Raw genomic sequence first — 6,524 nt, 5'->3', positions numbered from 1 at the left:
TAATCCGCCACTAATTGGGTGGTTTCCGTAAAACGGGGACCATCAAAACGTCTAACTGGACAAATACAATCATTTGTGATGGACACCAAAGTTGATTCAGCTCTCCTTTCCTTCTTCCATCTTAGAAATTAATACTCCCCCTTTGATCCCTTATAATCGTTTTAATTTCCTCTCTGTGGCATTTGTTGCTAAGAAAGATTAAGAAAGTTTCCACTAAAACGATCCACTACCATATTTTGACGTGTGCACAATATTTCATGACTCATAATTCTGGATATAGAATCTACGCAAGTCATTTATTTTCTCTATATATCTGCATTTTTTTCAACAGAGTGTAGATTGTTACTCTAACCAGACAAATTTCCGGCGAGCAATTGATGAGCTTTTGAGCGGTCTACTAAAAATAACCTTTTTTTTAACGTGCAATCTAAAGCAAGTATTTCGTAATGACATCAGAAAGAACTGTCAAACGATACGATTTTAACACGTTGATCTGAACTTGACACGGATGGTTCCCAAAATAGATGAATCAGTAGTCTGCATGTCAAAAAGTGAAAGACGCATAACTAGGGACGAAGAAAAATATACCTACGCTTTCGATCTTACGATCCCGGGAGGCGGCACTCAAGGTAAACGACGTGCGATCCTTAAGGGTCCTTTTCCAAGCTTCCCAAAATGCACCGAAGGGTCAAAATGAACAAAGATGGGAAAAATTGCCAATTTTGAGCCGCACGTATGGTTCTTTTAGAACGACCTTCAAACGACCCCAAGTCTTAAGAAATTGGACCATGGGTTATATTTCAAACATCTTTTAAAGTTTTCCCATTAAACATGAGAACTGGCAACCAGTTATGTATACAATCAAGAACTCTAGATTCTGTGACATATCAAGCATCTTTTCTAATTAAAATCTTTTTCATTATAGGAAACGTTGGTATAGACATGTGTGGATGTTGTGATGTATGTCTGAAACAAGAAGGGGAAGTTTGCGGTGGCGAGAATTCCCACTTTGGTGCATGTGAACATAAAGTGTCGCATTGTATCCAATTGGAAGGTGAAAAACAAATGCATTGCCGATCATTGAAGACTGGTGAGTAATTTCATTGATTGATTATTTCTCGGTCCATTGTCCAAAGTTCTTGGGTTGGTTATAGTACTGAAAACAGATTTACATAATGTTGGTCCCGATTTACTAACAGTGAGCACATATTTAACTTCGATGACATGCTACATCTTTGCTAAACGTTGAAAAAGCTAACTCTTCGCAAATTAAAAACTTGAACAGCAGTACAAAAATGAATCTTTATTGTCTAATTTCTTTCTGCAGCAGTGGAAAATGGTGTACGAGAAGTTTTGAACCAACTGGAATATTGCAACGCTACGAAGAGTACGAAGAGTACAAATAATGATGATACATCATTATTCATCAAACATATGGAATGCGTGACTCAAAAGAAAGGCCCGGGAATTTACTGCAAACGAGAAGCACATACTGAATGGAATCATTATGAGTAAGTACTTCATTATCAACGACTTTCATGCCGACAAACAATATCTAAGGTCAAGTAGATTCAAGTATAGCTCTATAATTTCACGGTAAATCAAGTTACCGCCGTATTCTGGTGTTTATTATCCCCGAAAGAAATTACATTACAGCCAGTACAATAAAAAATCTTAAATTTATCAAGCATAACCCCAGTATAACACCAGTAATGATAAACAAACTTGTATTTCTTTGTTTTAGCTGTTGTATCCACATCAATGGCTGCAGTAATCCAAACGAAGAAATATATGAACCTGTCCACTCTGAACTCAACCTTGCATCTATGGTGTCTACATATCGTGAACAGAAACGATTCAGCAAGCAACTAGCCAGGAAGTTCATCAAAGCATCTCTGCAAAACAAGAAATTCAGGATGAAGTTGCAACTTTGGAGACAAAAACGACAAAATTATTAGATAGATTCATTTGGATTAGAGTCGCATGAATGTACGTGGATCTGAGTGTGAATACCTTAAAATACGAATGCCATTAAGAATGTTATAAGTGTTCATTCGTTTTATAAACAAGTACTCCGATATGGTGGAGATTGTTTCGAAGGCAATCTTGAAAAGTTGTGATACGAGTCCAGACGTTTTACAAGCACTCCTGTAAGACTCATGGCGAGTCTTTCCAAAATAGTTTACGATTATGTTTTGGGAGCTTTGAATCGAATGTTGGTACTCAACAAAACTTACTGAATAATATATTCTGAAATCTTGGGGAGACTTGAGGGTTAAATCAACATTTTTCTTTCTTTAAGTTACATAAAGGAGAAAATTTCTTTTTGACATAGCATGACTTCGTTGCAGAAGTAAGCTTAGGTTTTATATATTATCAATTCTAGGGTAGATTTTTGACTTGTAAATAATTTTACCAACAAAAGAATATTAAGAGAGGAAATAATTATATTGTAAATAAAAATGAAGAAGGAAAATAAAGAAAATATTGTGCATAAGAAGTAGAAAAAATATTATTCTCGATATCTTTCCTTTGGTAAATATAACCTGTCTTTCCCAAGCTATTAGTAAAGTAATAAGTGCTAGCTGTTTAATAAAGACGAATTTTACTACATTGTGTTTTTTTTTAAGTCACCCCTTAATCACTTCTCACTTGGGACGAACAAATTTTTCCAGTGGGAGGGGGTCCCGCAAATTTTTTTTTCGTGAACGGACGGAAGTATCTTCGACGGTCAGAAGTATCATCTTTTGACGGTCGAAAGTATCATTTTTAATTTTTCCTATCCGTCATTCCGTGGTTCAGGGGGTATTGGGAATATAAACCCAAGCTAATTTGAACTGTTTTTGGAATTTTTCTATAATTCAAACGAATTCTCAGTTGTTATATAGATTTGTAAAGGAGGCACAGCAGACAAAGCAGAATCAACAAAAGAATTTTCCAAAATTTGTACTCGCTAGGAGCAAGGGAGGGAGAAAGTCGTTATATCTTTTGCTAACAAATGGAAAATGGAAAATAGCAGGAGATACTTTAAGTCATGGAATTGTGTAGTTTTTTAAGCGGACTAGTCAAACAGAGCCTGTCAAATTTCTGTGTCGATTTATTGACTAGGGTGTAACCAGGGAACCTGTAAAATGTTCTTTTTTTCTGAAGTCTATTAGATTTTTTTATTGAAGGGTCTAGATGATGTTATCGTCCGTTACAGTTATAGTAAAGGTGGGAAAATATAACCCGCCCGGAATTTACAGCACCGTTTATGGGGGGGGTTTCATGGTTGGCGGAGGAGCGGAATATCGGCCCTTTTTTCGGACGGAGTGGCGGAATTTGACGAAAATTTTGACGGAATTACGGAAATTGGGTTCTCTGACGGAGACGGAAAATTAGACAATTTTAGTGCGGAAAAACGGAATTTAGCAAAAAAATTTGCGGAATTTCGGAATTGGTAAAAGATATTCAAAATTTGCGTAATTTCCGACAAAAATATTGAATTTCAAAGGAATTTTCGGTGACGGAATTTTGGTTCAATTTAAGACGGTTTGACGGAAATTGGAGAAAAAATTGACGGAATTGCAGAATCGGGTACCCCCTGAGTAGAGTGTTGAAAACTGGCAATCTCCATCGGCTGTAAACTTCTTTCGGCAAAAAAACCCGTTTGCGAATTTTCTACGGCTTTGGGCATATTTTTTAGATGGTGATTTGTCTTAGACTATAGCATAGACTATGAAGAGTCCTTAAAAACCGCTCCTAAAACCCCGTCCTAAAATCTTGTAGTTTGTGTCAATTAAACTTGGAACGTCAAAACTTTGGAAAATCTTTATAAAAACTTACAGTGAATAATTTCTATCCACTCATTTCTTTCGTGGCTTTTTTCGGAATTCATACATGAAAAATCAAATTTGATGAAAAATTAGTCAAAACCAGGAAAAATACCTAAAAAATCGGTATCGGAATTGCAAGTATTTTTTTACGGAATTGTGGAAATTTTGGTAAAACTATTTGGTATCTCGGAAATCACAAATCCTATACGCACCCCCCCTATAAGGGTCGATTTTCAGCCAAATTTTTCCTGCACTGTAAGGGTTCGATTTTAGAGACCTGATTTTTGGCTGAACGTACGGTCGTTTCCCCCCCCGGATCTCTCCTCATTTTTGTAAACGATGAAAAAAACAACAATGCTATGTGACCTATAAATGAGAAATAATCTAATAGATAATTTGGAGATGCACTAAACAGAAAATAAAGTAGACTTTAGGCAATTAATCAATCAAATTGCAATTCTTTATTTAGAGTAATAAGGCGCAATTGGCGCAATTTGGTAAATTAATTTGCTACGATTACAACCTGCATTAGTTCTGTTTTCATTTTTCATGATTTTGATAATGAGAGCGTATTTACATCACACCACATTTACAATGTTTCGGAAAAACAACTTTTTGGGTGGTCATATCTAGCTTCTTACATAAGCCCGTTCATCAATACTCTAAAATAATTTTGGATTTCACTCAAAGAAGTCAAGGATTTCCAAATAAGAAATGTAATCTATTTTGAGATAATGTAACGACTAGTAATTATCTAGTATCTAGGTAGAGAAGAAAAACTATTTGTTGTTACCTTTTACATTATTTGATATTTAGCCTAAAAAGGGCTAAAAAAGAGCTCTCTCCATAGGATTTTGTCTGAGACCGTCCACACCGCCAAATTTATCCCTGTCAACTTTGATACATATCTCGTTTAAAAATACGACTTTGAGTAAATCATTTCCTTTGGCACAATCCTCGTTTGTAGATTGCGAGGTTACATTGGGAAGAATTTGAAGTACCAAAGTTTTTCTTTTGTTCGATCAATAACCTTTCACCTCCTACAAAAAATATTGAATTGAAATTAGATTAATCATCGGTCGCTTGATCGTAGGTCAATATTCTTTGTCATGTGAGCAAAATCGTTAATTTTTAGCAAAACCTAAATAAATTTAAAGCTTTTGAAATCGAAGATCAATCAGTTGGGCAAGTTCGGTACAAACTCAGACAATAGATGTACGTAATAAACGTGTATACAAACAGAAAATGATAAATGTGAAACAACCTGAAGAAGAAGTAGAGGAAGATGAAGCATCGGTCAAGTTGTTTTTCTTCATCTGAACTTACATCCCCTTCTCACAGACCCAGTTCGATTTTCTCAGCCAGTGGGGGTAAAAGTAACAGGCTAAAACTCGGTGGGGATTAATATTCTCTTATTTTTCATGGCTGGGGATTTAAACTTCATTCATCCAAGTCAGAAATTTCAGTGGGGATGGAAAGAATAGCATGATATCTTGCAGTGAGGATTGGTTTATTTGATTTTTTTTCAGTGGGGACAAAAATTGGATTGTGAGAAGGGGGTGTGAACTTGTCGCTGTTGTCGTGATCAGCTCATTAGTATGATTTGATATAGCTTTAATATCAGGCTTCCCACGTCAATTTTCAATTTATTTTCCTATGCCGAAAAAAAAGATAAACAAAACAAATCATGAATTTACGAATCAAATCTGCAATATGCACTTTGCTACTTTGTTAAAAAGCAACGAGAACAAGCTAGATGCTGAATGGACCAACGATGACGAAAGCGTTACATAGAAATAAGGAGAAAAATGAAAAACATCAGTCAGAAAATATATGTTTAGCAAAAATGCATAACGTATCAAATTTCATCATTGATTATTGATGGGGGAGGGAGAGAGAGAAGGGGAGTAGGGAAAAAAAGGAAATAGAAAGTTCCGGTTGCAAAAATCAGTTTTACTGAAAATTGAATCACACTTGATAGTGAGCATTGTCATTAATGTATTTGTTTGGAAAAAGCAAAGAAATATTAGGAAGAGGTCTAATGAAAAGCCGTAAAAAAAACGGCGATTTCAGGCATTTCCGTCCAGAAAGTTTTTTTTTCTCAAAATTCGGACTCGGCTAAGTTTTGGGTATTGCTAGTACACACTTAGTGCAAAATATCAGAAAAAAATAATAGTGAAATCCCGAGAAAATACCAAAAAAACCGATTTCTTCTTTCGAATCAAAATTGGGCATCACCATTTTGCATCACTGTGCAAAACATCGAACGAACGAACGATAAATGACACGACCTGAAATCACAAAACATATATAAACTGACTTTTATCCTTATATGGTATCGCTATATTATTTCATTAGCTGATTGCCAACACCTTTCATGCCAAGAAAAATCTACATATTGTTCCCTTGCCGTTTTTTGGGTTGCATTCAAAATCTTGGAATATGCGATTTGCGAAGATTAAATTTCCGTAAAATATAAATGGCTACTACCGGTTTGTCATTTATAAATTCGATAACATTGAATTGTATATATCTTCCCTCCTAGCTTTCCCCTACCTTGTTTAAGTAACGTTCTATAAATAAATACGAAGACGACCATGATTGATCCTTGTCTCTTTCTGACAGTTATCTTATTTCGTGGTGGTTTCTAAAAGAAATAAATTGCATTCAATCAATTTTCTTGGTTAGTATTAAGACATAGACTTCACC

The sequence above is a fragment of the Clytia hemisphaerica genome, unplaced genomic scaffold, assembly GCF_902728285.1.
Source record: "Clytia hemisphaerica strain Z4C2 unplaced genomic scaffold, Clytia hemisphaerica genome assembly, whole genome shotgun sequence".
NCBI lineage: Eukaryota > Metazoa > Cnidaria > Hydrozoa > Leptothecata > Clytiidae > Clytia > Clytia hemisphaerica.
The sequence above is the reverse complement of the archived record's forward strand: the minus strand, read 5'-3'. Positions refer to the sequence as shown.